We start from the raw sequence: 15,351 nt of genomic DNA, 5'->3' as shown, positions 1-15,351 counted from the left end.
CTGAAATTTTTTTTTTTTTAAATTTATTTATTTATGATAGTCACAGAGAGAGAGAGAGAGGCAGAGACACAGGCAGAGGGAGAAGCAGGCTCCATGCACCGGAAGCCCGACGTGGGACTCGATCCCGGGTCTCCAGGATCGCGCCCTGGGCCAAAGGCAGGCGCCAAACCGCTGCGCCACCCAGGGATCCCGTGAAATTCTGAAATTTTATACTGACCATAGACTTAACTGAAAATCTTAACCACCACAAATTTAGTGTTAGATTTCTATGAATTTTATATATGTAATATTTCTAATTGAATATTAAAATATCGTTTGTGTCCTTGTAGCTATAGCTACAAATTGATATGCATATTTGGGCCATTATCTTGCTGTTGGTATTGTCCAAGCAGTCAAAATAAGAAATCACAGAGCTAGCTTTATCTATCTACATAAAAGTTTCTTTTACTTAGTCATGACATACACGCTTTAAAAATGTTATTTATTGTTTTTTTATATTTGTTTCAAAAGGAATATATAGCTAAAGTTTCAAATATGAAATATGAGAACATACTGAGCATGCTTATTTCATTTTTACTTTTATTCTTTTTTATATACTAATATGCTGACAGATACATTCTCCTATGACTACATTCTTCACCATGCATAAGTACTATACAGTTATGAATAATGAAATTTAAAAAACACAATGAAAGAACAGCACAACTGTTTTTTATATTTCTCACTCTTGAGGACTCATTGCAATATTTCCTGCTCCATATTAAATTTGAGAGCTTCTGAGAAGTATTCTTAGAATTCAAATCTTTTGGAAAGAATAATGATTCAATTAGAGTTTTTTTAATCATGATGATTACTTTATGATAATGATCTTATATGGCTAAGATGTTGTACTTATATTGCACTTAGATGCAGCATTTCATTTTAGCAAATTCCAAGAATCATCCATGACGTTATTATTGTACCTGATTTTTAAAGTTCTTTATCCAAGAACCTCTTCACTCTCAATTGAAATGGGGATGCCATTTAATAAAGTGCAGTGATAACCAGTACCAGCTGTAAAACATAACAAAATGAAGAATATCAGAACCATTTGAAAGCAAACCAGAAATTCCCATTTGTAGTCTTAAAAATCCACCTTGAAATTGGTTCAGAAGCCAGTCTTTCCAGGTGACTCTCAAATCCCTTTAAGTTTCATTGGAGAAATCTAGACTTTAGTAATACGTATAAGGCATTAGTTTCCTCCCACAATAAAGGCAAGGAATAAGGCTATACCAACATCATTATTTCCAATAACATCCTGCTAGCTAAAAACTAAAACTAGCCAAATCGCTGACAGTTTCATTTGTTGGAGTGCCAAGACATGGATAGAAATAGCATTTAAAATGATTTATTAGAGTGATTAAAGCAAAAGTTTATTTTATAAAAATATTAACCATTTTTTTCTTTTGTCATCCCCATTTAAGATATTCAATTTATCAACACTCATTCAACCAATATCTACTGAACCCTGTCTATGTTAAGGACATGAAACCCACGGCATTGCATAGAAGTAGAAGGCAGGTTAAGATATATGCCATAGGAGCAGCACAGACATTGCTGGCCCCCCTCAAGAAAGGTTCCAGTTACAGGGGCCAAAGAAGGCTTAGTGAGTCTTAAAAAATAGGTGCAATTTAAAAATAAATAGGTGAGATTTTAGTTGGTGTAGATGGGAATAAGAAAACAGAACAAATGAATGCAAGAGGACAATATAGGTAACAAGGAAATGAGTATACTGTAGTAACTGCAGAGCATTTAAGCAAAAGGGAAGTATGAAAATGGGATGGTTATAGTCAGTAGGGTCAATGTTTTAGTTGATGATGATGGGTTTCAGGGGGGTGTGTTTCGATATAGTGAAGTTGTCCTCCTTTGAGAGAGTCAGATCACTTTCAAAAGGAAGAAGAAAGGAATGGTATGAAGAGTCTAGCCCTGGAAATAAAAAACACCTCTCTCTTTGAGATAGGAAACCATCTTTCTTTACTAAGAAAGAACATCTAAGGTCATAGTATCTAATGTGTACTTCCTTTCTCCTTCTCCTCTACCTAAAGTATCTCAGCCTCTAAACCTATCTTTTCATCAACACAATACATGCATTTTAACATTTATTGAGCATGTACTATATGCCAGCAATAAGCAGAGGAGCCTGCCACATGGTTGATACACAATAAAAGTTTGCTGTTTAAGGTAGAGACCAGGAAAAATGAAAAAGCACTAGCTATCTGTAAATTTCACAGTACAGTAGGATGGATATTATCTGGTGAGAATGGAAAGGGTAAGTAGTGAATTAGATGTGTGAGCAGAAGGATCTGAAGCACCTGCTGAGGGAAGTGTGCTGGGGAATAAATGGGAGATCAATAACAAGATTGTGAAGCAGCAATAAAAACCCAGTTGGAGTAGGTTAGATTGATTTTGCATTGGGCCAGAGGTAGACAGTGGTATGGCTTTCTCCAAGAATACTATTTGAACAAAATTCTCTACAGAACAGGAAAAGGATCAGTGAAACACATATAGGTAGGGTGGTGACTAAAAGTCAGGGTTGGCATGGCAGAAAGCTAGGGGTTTAACAAACACAAAATGGAGTTTTTCACTTCCCTATAAGCAAGCCCTCTCTACTCCAAATAATGTAGTGTTACATGACATTTCTCTCACATCCTTAACCCATAAAAAATGAATTAGAATTATATTCTAAAATCACATTCTAACATGACTTCTGAAATAGTTGTATGATTAATAAACCTGTTTTAGAATTGTTTTATTTATATCAGAATGTCCACAGAAGTGTCCTCTTATGGTAAACTTCTAAACTTTCATAAAACTAAATGAATATTAATTGCAAGATGTTATAAAATTTTTATTAAATAAATAACATTTACTTTTCCACTGTGAGATTTTGGAAATCCTATACTATAAGCCCTATAAATTATTTTTTCAAATAAATGTGCTTTCCTTTCAGAAGACATTAAATATATACAAGTTAATAGTCTCTACTGTCATTCATTTATGCTGCTCATTAGCTAGTCAGAATTTATATATCCCATGTCTGCATATCTGAAATGACCATAAGAAAATATAGCAAAACAGCATTAACTTATTCAAAAATGATATGACTGAATACATCATAATTCTAAAACTCTATGGCAGAATTAGTATCTTTTATTTTAAATCAATTTTCTCACACCTGGATTCTCCTCAGTTTAGCTGGGTACCTAGTCTTAGATGAAAAGCTGACTGACTCTGGTTATTCTCAATTCTTCTGTTTTAGAAGTCAGGTAAAGTAAAAATAAACTATTATGTAGCAGTCAGGAAAATACCATGCAAGAGGGTAAGAACTCAAAAGCTCTTCAGCAGGGGTACAGTTTTCTTTGGGAACCCTAAAATTCTCAGGATAGGGCTGGGTACAAACCAGACACTCAAATATTTGTGTGACAAGATTCTATAACCCAAGGATGGATCTATATCTGGCCTGTTCATAGCTGGCCCTCCATTGTCTACCAAAGCATCAGACACATAACTGGTACCAAGAAGGAAGGAAGTCAAGAGCCCCAAAATAGTTCAACTATAAGTTATAACATTCTCATAGGCAGTATCTTGAAAGCATCAGGCACTAAACAAAACATCTGCACTTAAACAACTGTCTTAATAATAGCATGTTATTAAACACCAAAGGACTTTTGAAACTACCCACATTAAAAAAATTTAGAAAATTGCATTCAAATTACATATAATCTACATATGAAATTACTTGCAGTTAATGTGTTACTTAATAAGTACATATTTGTTCCTGTAAATTTGGTATTTTCTTTGCCCATACTTTAACTATAAACTCACCTTTTAGAGAAAGTTATAGATTTTAAATCTGAATAGTTTTATTTTTTCTTCTCCCCCCACTTTTTTTTAAGGGAGATACTGCTGCTACCTTGGGTATAAGAATAGGAGGTAAAACCAGCTTAAAGGGTTTTGTTTGTTATCATCAAAGTAAAGTTCAAAGCAATAACAAAAAAGATAATATAGTTTATTATCCTCAGGGAGGTTTTCCAAGTGTTTTGGAACCCCATTTGTATTGACAAAAATAAATTAGATGAAATTGACTGAAAAGAGAGCTCTCCATGCAAAGAGTTCAAAAGATTAATTATATTATCCTTCAGTTATTGATAATAACAATAATTTAGCTTACTACTTCAGTTTATAGTTGACAACATGCTTTCACATACTCTATCTCAATTGATTTGAACAACTTGTAAGTTAAGTCATGCAGCTAATACTAGACCATTGATTTTTTTTTGCCCTATTTCCTTGATTTTTCAAACAATTCAGTCATTGTAGAAAATTATAGGAAAAAATTATCAGGAAAGTAAGCAGAAAAAGATCACTCTAAACCAATCACAGTTAATATTATGTGAATTTCCTTTCAGTCTTTTTTCTGTGCATTATTCCAGTATTTGAGTTAACAACCTATACAGTTTATTATCCTACATTTTTCTCTTTACATCATAACAAGCATGTTCCCTTTTGTTTGAGTCTTTAGGTATCATCAGAGTAAATTCACAAGATATTTCTAGTTTTTAAACATGTATAAATAGAAAGGTATTTTGGGGAAAAACCGAAAGGCATTTGATCTTTATGCTCAAAACTTCTTGTGTTTTAGAATAATTTCTTAGCATAGATGACAAGATTACATTTACCAAATACAAGAAGCAGCCACAGGATCAGAAGGGATTTGATTTTATGCAGTCAATGTTACAGCCTTTGAGAACAATCTTATTTTTACAATCCTTAAAAATCTGTAAAAAAAAAAGGTTTCCTTGCATCTCCCTTAAATGTTAAAAAGAGAAACTCTCAAATCAATTTTCATTTTGCTATTTTAGTATAATAAGATATTTATTTTTTTTTAATTTTTTATTTATTTATGATAGTCACAGAGAGAGAGAGAGAGGCAGAGACACAGGCAGAGGGAGAAGCAGGCTCCATGCACCGGGAGCCTGATGTGGGATTCGATCCCGGGTCTCCAGGATCGCGCCCTGGGCCAAAGGCAGGCGCCAAACCGCTGCGCCACCCAGGGATCCCTAGTATAATAAGATATTTAAAGAATATCATCAATTTTAATTATCATTCTTGGGCAGCCCTCGTGGCTCAGCGGTTTAGCACTGCCTTCAGCCTGGGGTGTGATCCAGGAGACCCGGGATGGAGTCCCACATTGGGCTCCCTGCGTGGAGCCTGCTTCTCCCTCTGCCTGTGTCTCTGCTGCGCTCTTTCTCTGTGTCTCTCATGAATAAATAAAATCTTTAGGAAAAAAATTTTAATTATCATTCTCTTTTCAAAAAGATAAAGAAGTTAAAATAATGATAACTAACTTTACTAAGAACTTACAATGTGCATGGCACAATGTGCTAGCATTTAAATGCATTAATTTAATAAAGATAATTACGTAATTGAGAAAAGCAATGAAGAGTAATCACTTCAGCAACTAGGTGTGGTGAGCCAATTTATCAACACAGGAAGTAGATTTAGGCTTCCCTAAAATAAAGGTAGAATATAAGAAAAACTGCTACTAGTCAACCAGGAAGTATGCCAAGAGACATTTTCCAATCTTGAGGGATATTATAGAATTTCCAATTAGGGGAGATAAAAAAATGGAAGAAGAAAACAATTAGGAGAAGGAATGAATGACATGTACACTTTTAATTTCTTCTTAAAGTAATAGATGGTGCAAAATAGAAGGGGTAAGGATGGGACTATCAATGAGAATCAAAGAACAGAATATAGTCAAATGATGAGAAAAGTGATAAAAAGAAAAGTAGGCTTATTATTTGTGCTATCGGTGTTCTCTGAATTTTTAATACTATCTGATTTCATACAACTCTATGAAGTTGGTGGGATTATCCCCACACAGTCCAAGGGAGAAATTGGCCAGTAAATGCTTGACAGAATACAGAAATCTGGGTTAGAAATATTAAATGAATACACTTAATATTTTCAAAGAGATGAAAAAGGAAATCAACAAACAAAAACAGGTGATGAAACACACACTATACTTAGTAGTTAAGAAAAATAACCAGACCTCTTAGAAATAAAAACCATATTTTATATTTTAAAAACTCAGAAAACGGGATAAATAGCAGACAAAATACAGATGAAAAGTAAATTAATGAGTGGGGAGATGGAACTGAGGAAAGCTCTCAGCACCAAGACACAAGAAAAATATAATACATAAAAAATGACATTAGATTACATAGTTTCAGGAGGGAAAAGGAGAGAGAATGGTAGGTGGGCAATATCTTAAAATAAATTTGGCAGAACTCTTTTTAAAAGACCCACGTGTACTTATTTAAAATATTTATCAAATGCTGATCAAAATTAAGTTTAAAAAATTCATATCTAAATTCATGGTGAAACTTGTATAAAGTATACTGTCAAGCTTCCAGGCAAATACTGAACACTGTAAGAAATGAGAAAATATTGTCATTATATTTCTTATCAGTACTATTAGTAGTAGGAAAAAACAAAATCCAGAAAAATACTTACAAGGTACTGAGTAAAAATAATAACAAAAAAACTTTGAACCTAGAAACCTTTGGCTAGTCAAAATATCACTTAAGACTTATGTCAAAATATCACTTAAGACTTATGACAAAATAAAGATTTTTCAGACACATGAGAATATAGAAAGTTTAACACCCACAGATCTTTGCTTTCAGATGTTTAGAGAAGTGGACTTGTAGTTCTTTAAACAAACAGAACCACTCTTTTAAGTGGTGTTAAATCGGTCAGAGAATGAACTTTTAAGAACAGTAGAAAATTAGAGGTCGAGGCATTGTCAGGGACATTTGGGAATCATATGTGCTTTGCCCAACATCCTGTCCCTACAATGAAAATGTTGCCTTGCTGGTACTCATGGCTTAGCACAAATTTGGCTTTCTCAATTCTGAAGGGTTTTACCTGTGCTGAGTGTCACAACCCCTGCATGACCCATAAGAGAATCAAAAGGCCTAATAATAAAATCAGTCTCTATATCTGACCAAGATGGAGTAACAGGGTCCAGATTATTCTCTCACTTAAACAACTAGGTGAAAAAAATAACTAAAACAGAAAAAAAAAGGCAACTGTTTTTAGATATTGGATAATAGGAAGTATAGGACTGTGTGTGATCCTTGAGAGAAAGGAAACAAACAAGTTGAGCTCAATAATTGCCATCAGTTCACTGCCTATAGACAGTTTACTGCCTGCAGGTAGAATGCAAATAAAGTCTGGTTGTCACTGGACAAATAAAGTCACTGGATTGAGGAGACAGCAATCAGAGTTTGAGGAGTCAAGGCAGTGAGAGTTGGTGGAACAGAGTACCAGAGAAAAGGGAGCTCTGCTGAGATAGTTCTGGAGATCTGCACAGAGGTCTCCTTGGTTCTTTGGCTGAGTATTGATTCACGTACATGTGAGAGGAAATACTCAAGGCTGGAAACTAATAGGCAAAACAATTCCCAGTGCTCATATTGGGATAGGGATAAGAATAGTTTGTTTTCATCAAAAACGGTGAAAAGCTCTTGCAATACAAAGAACATTAACTAGAACACTCAGAATGGGTATTGCTTTCATTGTGGGGCTAATTTAGTCCTGGCCTACAGCTACTCTAAACATGCCAAGACAAAACTTAAAACTATGCCTCAAAAAGCAGCTAACGGATTACATGTAATTTAACTGTATATCAAAATAAAACCCTACTTAAAAGAATGCTTCAAAATCCATAAAGCAACATTGTAAAATTTATAATGTCTGGCAACCAAAAAGTCAGGAAAATATGATCCATAACCATAAGAAGAACTGAAGAGAAGTCATTACCAACAGATCTTCACTCAGGAAAAGTTAAAGGAAGCTCTTCAAGCAAAGGGGAAATGATACCAGATGAAAATTTGGATCCACACAAAGGAATGAAGAGCACCAGAAAGGATGAATATGTGATTTAATATAAAATATACTTTTTTGGTGTTTTCTTTTTTAAAGATAAATGCCTGTGTAAGGTTCAATAATAATTTCTTATGAAAGCATAACATATGTAGATTTTCCTGACTATTCTTGCCTAATTTTTCCATATTAACTTTAAAATGAACATTCCAAATCCAGAAAAAAATATTTTTGATATTTTTTATTAAAGTGAGTATTAACTTTATACATTTATATGGAAAGAACTGTCCTCATGATATTGAATCCTTAGCCAAGAATGCAGGAGATCTTTTCATTTGTTCAAGTCTACTTTGTGTTTCTCAAAAGCATTTTACAGTTTTCTTCATATAGATTTTATACATTTATTGGAAAACTTAAATCTTAAATATTAAGAATTACTGACTTGTGAAAAATGAATTAGAAATGAATACTATCTCTAAATCTTAAATATTAAGAATTACTGACTTGTGAAAAATGAATTAGAAATGAATACTATCTCTGAAATGAAACTGCAGGTCAAAGAGGAAAGGAGGATTGAATATAAAGCTTGATTTACACGACTTTTCAAGGAAAAAAACATTTTTTTAAAAGATTTTATTTATTTGTTCGTGAGAGACACAGAGAAAGGCAGAGACATAGGCAGAGGGAGAAGCAGGCTCCATGCAGGGAGCCCGATGAGGGACTCGATCCCTGGACTCCGGGATTATGCCCTGAGCCAAAGGCAGATGCTCAACCACTGAGCCACTCAGGCGTCCTGCAAAAAAATTTTTTAATCTAAGGTAAGCATTTATAAAAATAAATAAGGTGATTAATAACTACAATAAAACAACAAACAAATTTAAAATGTGCCTTTCTTCCCTTGATGAGCCATTTTCTTTTAGTTGGTGTATCTTCTACTAAAATTAGCAACAAACATACTGTTTTTCTATATTTTTTTTACCAATTATTGAGAGAAGGGTGTTGAAGTCTCCAAATATAATTGTGGATTTATGTCTTACTCCTTTCAGTTCTAGCAGTTTTTGCTGATAGTATGAAATGTTTCGCAAGTACCGTTGTGGGTACATAAACAGTATTGTTAAGTCTTCTTGGTGAACTGACTCTTTTAACATTACATACTACACTTATGATGTCTACATTGTCTGATATAAAACAGACATTCCAGCTTTATTTCTATTGGTACTTGCACAGTATATTTTCCTATCTTTTAACCTTTAACCTATCTCTTGTCTTTATAGTTAAAGTGAGTTCCCATTAATCAGCATATAAGTATATCTTAATTTTTAATCGGGCTGTCAATTTGTGTTTACATCATTTACATTTAATGTAATTATTAATATGGTTGGACTCAAATCTATTACCTTGTTATTTTCTATTTGCCCCATCTCTTTTCTCTTCCTTCTTTTTCACACTTTTTTGAATTATTTTTATGATTCCTTCATATTTCCATTCTTAGCTTATTAATTTTATTTCTTTAAAAAAAATTTAGTGGTTGCCTTAGGGCTTATAATTTACATTTTTAATTTATCACAGTCTACTTTCAAATATATATTGCTCCATTACAATATAAATACACTTAAAATTCCTCCCTCCTAATTTTTGTGTTATTGTTGTCACACACTTCTTCTATATATGCTATAAGTCCACAATAAATTTGCCACTATTTTTGTTTTAGACAGTTAACTATCTTTAGAACAAATAAAAATGAGGAAAAAATGTTGTTGTTTTTTAAGTAGGATCCACACCCAGTGTGGAACCCAACATGGGGCCCAAACTCACGACCCTGAGGCCAAAGCCTGAGCCTAAATCAAGAATGGGACACTTAATTGACTTAGCTACCCAGGCACCCCAGGAAAGAATGTCTTTTATATGTCATTTTATTTTAACTATTTCTTAAGATCTTTATTTTATTGTGTAGATACAAATGTCTTTCTGCTATCACAGTCCTTTTGCCTGGAAGACTTCCTTTAACATTTCTTATAGTGCAGGTCTGCTGATAATCAAATATCTTCGTTTTGTTTACATAAAAAAAATTTTATTTCCCTTTCATATTTGAAATGGAGATGTGGAACCTAATTTCCCTACTCTTAATATGGGCCAAATATCATAACTTGCTACTAACAAATAGAATCAGATGGAAGTGAGAGTGTATGACTTGAAAATCTAGGTCCTAAAAGGCACTATGGCTTCTGCCTTGCTGGCTTTCTCCACAGTGGGTGACAGAATTACCAAGCAAAGCCACTCCTATTTCTGACCCACAGAAACTAGGAGACAAGTAATTTTTGTTGTTTTAAGCCACTAAGTTTTGGAGTAATTTGTTACACAGCAGTACATAACTAATACTGGAGTTCTCTGGGTTTCTTGGATCTGTGGGTTTTTTTTTTTTTTAAGATTTTATTCATTTATTCATGAGAGACACACAAAAAGAGAGGCAGATACACAGGCAGAGAGAGAAGCAGGCTTCATGCAGAAAGCCCAATATGGGACTTGATCCTAGGACTCTGGGATCATGCCCTGGGCAGAAGACAGATGCTCAAGCACTGAGTCACCCAGGCGTCCCTGGATCTGTTGTTTGATGCTATCAATATTTTTGGAAATTTCTCAACCATTGGGCAGCCCAGGGGGGGGGGGGGGGGGGGCCTCAGCGGTTTAGCGCCGCCTTCAGCCCAGGGTGTGATCTTGGAGTCCCGGTATCAAGTCCCACATCAGGCTCCCTGCATGGAGCTTGCTTCTTCTCCCTCTGCCTGTGTCTCTGCCTCTCTCTCTCTCTCTCTCTCTGTCTCTGATGAATAAATAAAATCTTTAAAAAAAATTTCTCAGCCATCATCTCTTGAAATGTTTCTTCTATCCCAATCTCTCTCTATTCTCCTTTAGGGATTCCAGTTATATGTTTGTCAGACTGCATGGAATTGTCCTTCAGTGCTTGGATGCTCTCTTTGCAGTTTCAGACACTTGCCAAATCAGCCTCATCACATCCCCTCACCTCTTAAGATACCAATCCCAGCTGAGCACCACCTCCTTCTCTGGGGGACTTCACAGGAATGTTCCTCTAAGCAGCTAAATTTTAATAATTCCAAACTCTTCCCTTTGTTCCCCTAGCCCAAGATGGATTAGCTGTTTCCTGAATTTGCTAACTTTATGATATATTATTGTTTTCTTATTATCTTTTGAGTCAACAATTTATCCTAATAACAATTTTTATTAAGATTTTCTCTGTTCAAATAACAGGTATGGCTTCTATTTTCTAACTAAACCCTGGCTGACTCAGAAATTGGTATGGAGAATCCCAGTAAACATATCCTCAAAGATGGGATTCTGGGATTTGTTTAGTTGTGTCCTTTGATTGTAGTATGAGCTCCTTGCTAATAGAAAGTGGAATGTTGTGATCCATTTCATGACATGGCAACACAATTAGTCAATAATACTCCAACTTATTTGGCCATGGAAACTTGTTAAAAGAAGTATGTTACAGGACTAGTACTCAGCAGAACAAACTTTGGGAAATGCTGACTTAGCCTTACTTCTATTCAGTGTATCCTCCCTAAACACATTAAGCACGTTCAAGTTGCTTCTCATGCTTTATCTAAATTGAGAAATTTAAACTCATCATTTGAGCCTCAATCCATGTTTTACATCAAGTGTTTAGAGCTTTTCCTGACACTGAATCCAAACATCTTCCCAAAGGAACTAATTAATTGTATTGCCTTATACATACTTCTAAAATGATCACTGTCACATTATATCATAGTTGTTTGTTTACATATATATCTAGCCCACTAAAATTGGAACTCTTTGAGAGAGTCCTTGTCTGATTCATTTTTATATCTCCCTGCTGATCAGATTGTCTGGCATATAGAAGGTATAATTAATTGGTGTGGCTATCATTCACGAGAATGGTTATGAAGGCTAGCTATATTTATTCATTAAGAAAAATTTGAGCACTTTGAATCAGGTATTACTCCAAAAGAGGATAAGCAGACATGCTTTGTTATTTGAAATGAGTTTGTATATCATTTTTACTATGTGTTACAATTTCCCGTCAAGAGTAGCAATTTTTTTTTCCATTTTACATATCTATTCACCCTAGATAGGCAAATAAATTCAGCTCAACAAGCATATACTAAGTAATTGCCGTATGCAAGGTACTATAGCAAACCTTAAACACAAAAACGTGATACATAAGTGCTCATAGTTCAATGAGGAGACAGACTCAGAGTCAAGGAAATTTCAATATCAATTGAATAAGTACAATAATGGAAAGTATATACAAGTTGTAGTAGTTTAGCAGAAAAGATAAACTCTTGATGAGAAGAATTAAGGAAAGACTTTCCAGAGATTTCTGAGCTGGAGTTTGAAGGAGGAATAGGCGTTTTACAAGCAGGGGTATAAATTAAAAAACAAAAACAAAATATCAATGCAAAAATAGTAAAGTTTTGAAGAACTAAAGGCAGTTTCAGAAGCATTAAGCACAAGATGGTTTGTGGCAGAAAACGAGGCTGAAAATTTAGGCAAAGGCCAGATCATGAGAAGAACGTAAGATGCCATTCTAAGGAACGTGCACTTATCCAAAGGTGATGGGGAGCCAGAGAAGATAAATAATATTTATTTTTCCTTTGCTACATTAGTTAAAATTTGTACTATATGCATTGAACAAACATCTGTTGAGCACATATAATACTGCAGGCATTTTGCTGTGCACTGGATTATTTAGTGGATTTGTGCCTTTAAGGCTCTTTATAAAGGACATTTTTGTTGATAAGATAGATAGCCCAGATTTCATTTATACTTTCTATCCTCTCAATTGATTCTTATCATAAACTTGCAGGGCAGTATTTCTAATTCTGCTGGTAATGCTAAGACTAACACTTTGAATCATTTCTGCTAGGCAGCAGATTTTTCAGAAACCCACTTTATAAACTATAATTAGTCTTCTATAAAGGGAAAATTATTTCCTTTATTCCTTTTCTACATGTCATAACTTTCATATTTTTGTTATACATTACTATCTACATATTTCTATTTAAAGTTAGCCCAAGGAGGATGCCTGGGTGGCTCAGTGGTTGAGTGTGTGTCTTGGGCTCAGGGCATGATCCCGGAGACCCAGGATGGAGTCCCACGTTGGGCTCCGGGCATGGAGCCTGCTTCTCCCCCTGCCTGTGTCTCTGCCTCTCTCTTTCTCTCTGTCTCTCATGAATAAAAAATAAAATCTTAAAAAAAATAAAGTTAGCCCAAGGAAATCCACATCTTTTCAGCCTACAAACTCTCCTACTTAAAATAAATTGACAAAAATAAGAAATTTTCCAAAATGAAGGTAATAAACATCATAAAGGAGTAAGAAAGGTCTTAGAAAGTAGAAATAATGCATAAAAGAGTTAAACCCCAAATGTTATCTCAGTAAGCAATACCAAGATGTAAGTGTAAGTCTGGATATTGAAACACAGAATTACATAGAGAACTTATATAAAATCAAATGACCATCAATTCTATAATAGAGGTTCAAGGGAACAGGTAAAACTTGAAATTTCTAAGTCAGTGATGGCACAGACAGGAACAAGAACTACTGTATTAAAAATGGTATTTTTAAAAAGATTTTACGCACTTATTTGACAGAGAGAGAGGAAGCGAGTGCACAAGCACGGGGAGCCCCAGAAGCGGTGGGGGGGGGGGGAAGCTCCCTGCTGAGCAGAGAGCCCAATGTGGGGCTCAATCCCTGGGATCATGACTTGAGCCAAAGGCAGATACTTAACTGACTGTGCCACTCAGGCAACCCAAACATCTATGGGGTATTCTTATAATATACAAAACATGTCCCCAACCCTTTCCTAACAGTGTCCTGAATATTGGTTAAAAAAAAAAAAAAAAAAAAAAACCTTCACATGTAGATGAAAACAAATGATCTGAAACTGGTTGCTAATTCGTTACATAAATTTTTTTTTCTAGTTACCCTGTTATAATTATTCTCTTCTAAAAAGAGAACCAGAGGCAAAGAAAATATACAGCATTGCAAAGAATCATGAATTTAAATTAGAGATGGAGATGAGTGCCTTGAATGAGAAGGTTGCTCAATTTGGGATTATATATTGTGAAATCTTTTTCTGGATGTTTCTAGACATAGGCTGGATTATAAATTGTATATCTTGCTGTGAACAAGGGAACAGACAAGATTTCTCAAGATCCTGTCAAGCCTGGTGATCTTTGGAAATGAAAGCCTAATTAAGAGGCTCCCTAGGGACAGGTCAAAGGCGTTCTTTTATCCCGACTGACCCCATTCCAGTTCCTTGATGCCTATTCTGCTCCTTTTCATTCAGCCTACTCTAAAACTGAAGAATACATATTGTGCAAGTTTCTACCTTTGCTTCCTCTACTGTAAATGCATTAGACTATTAGAATTAAGAATTTTAAATACCTTGTCCCTAATCTCTGAACTGACGGGTTTTGTTTTTTAATAGAGCTTAACATTTAAAATTCTTCTAACCTTTGTTCTTTTCTTCAATTGAACAACAAAGCTTTTAAATGTTGGACTATAAAAGTACTTCAAATATCTTTTAATAAATCTATCTGATGTCAAATACGCTGTCAAATTTCAATTCGCATTTATTTCTTCTAATTTCAAAGATTGTGCTGCATGCATGCAATTACTTATTTGAATTAAACTGTTAGAATCGTTTGGAGTGTCTCACTTCTTTGAACGGTTTAGGTGAGTGTCTCTACAATATCACTCAGAGAATAGCAACTGATGCACGTTTTAAAACTTGACGTAATTATTTTGCAGATTTTTTTTTTTTTTTTTTTTTTGCAGATTTAAAGTAATTAATGCCCTTCCTTCCGTTGATAGTACAGCAGGAACAGTAGAGCATGTTATTGTTCTTTTATAGCCTCTGCTCCCTCACATGAAAAATTAGTCACGTTAATTTGTGTAAGTTTTAAACTTTGCAGAAGTGAAAATGTTCTAAATACAAGCGTACGTGAAAGAGTTTTCCAGGGTGTAGAGGTGTGGGCCCTGCTGCACCCCCGAACAGCAATCTTTGTCCAGACCACTCCACAGCGCCATGTTAAAAGTTAAATTTTAACTTCTAAAATTCCAACGTTTAAGTCTAAGTCTCCTCTTATCAACACTCATAAGCAACACCTAAAAACACAAGACAGGCTTCAGACGCTAACCTTCACTAGACCACCGCCCCAATCCCAAATTCCGTACGCAGCTCCGCCAGGCCGGCAATTACCCGCTCCGGGTCCTTGGCGTGACGCTCCAGCTGCACCTGATTGGCGCACCGGCTTGTCAGTCACGAGGGTCCTCGAAGGCCCGGGCTGAACGAGACGCTGTGTTTTCTACGTCATTTACCAGCGACGAAAGCGGGCGGGGGAGGGGGGCGGGTGTTGTGAGCA

General features: G+C 35.1%; 1 long non-coding RNA gene across 3 annotated transcripts in view; it reads right to left on the bottom strand.

Moving 5' to 3' along the window:
• Positions 1-15,351, bottom strand: part of LOC112935333 (uncharacterized) — a 116,805-nt gene extending 101,454 nt beyond the window's left edge. The window contains exons 1-2 of one of the 3 annotated variants that reach the window (XR_012002141.1): positions 15,127-15,351; positions 963-1,053 (exon numbers count right to left, since the gene is read on the bottom strand). This is a non-coding gene — a long non-coding RNA (uncharacterized lncRNA). The remainder of the gene's footprint in view (positions 1-962; positions 1,054-15,126) is intronic. The other 2 variants (XR_003238157.2, XR_003238156.2) reach the window with 2 other exon arrangements.

Source organism: Vulpes vulpes, chromosome 6 (genome assembly GCF_048418805.1).
Source record: "Vulpes vulpes isolate BD-2025 chromosome 6, VulVul3, whole genome shotgun sequence".
Classification (NCBI taxonomy): Eukaryota; Metazoa; Chordata; class Mammalia; order Carnivora; family Canidae; genus Vulpes; species Vulpes vulpes.
This window is presented reverse-complemented; position numbering and strand designations above follow the sequence as displayed.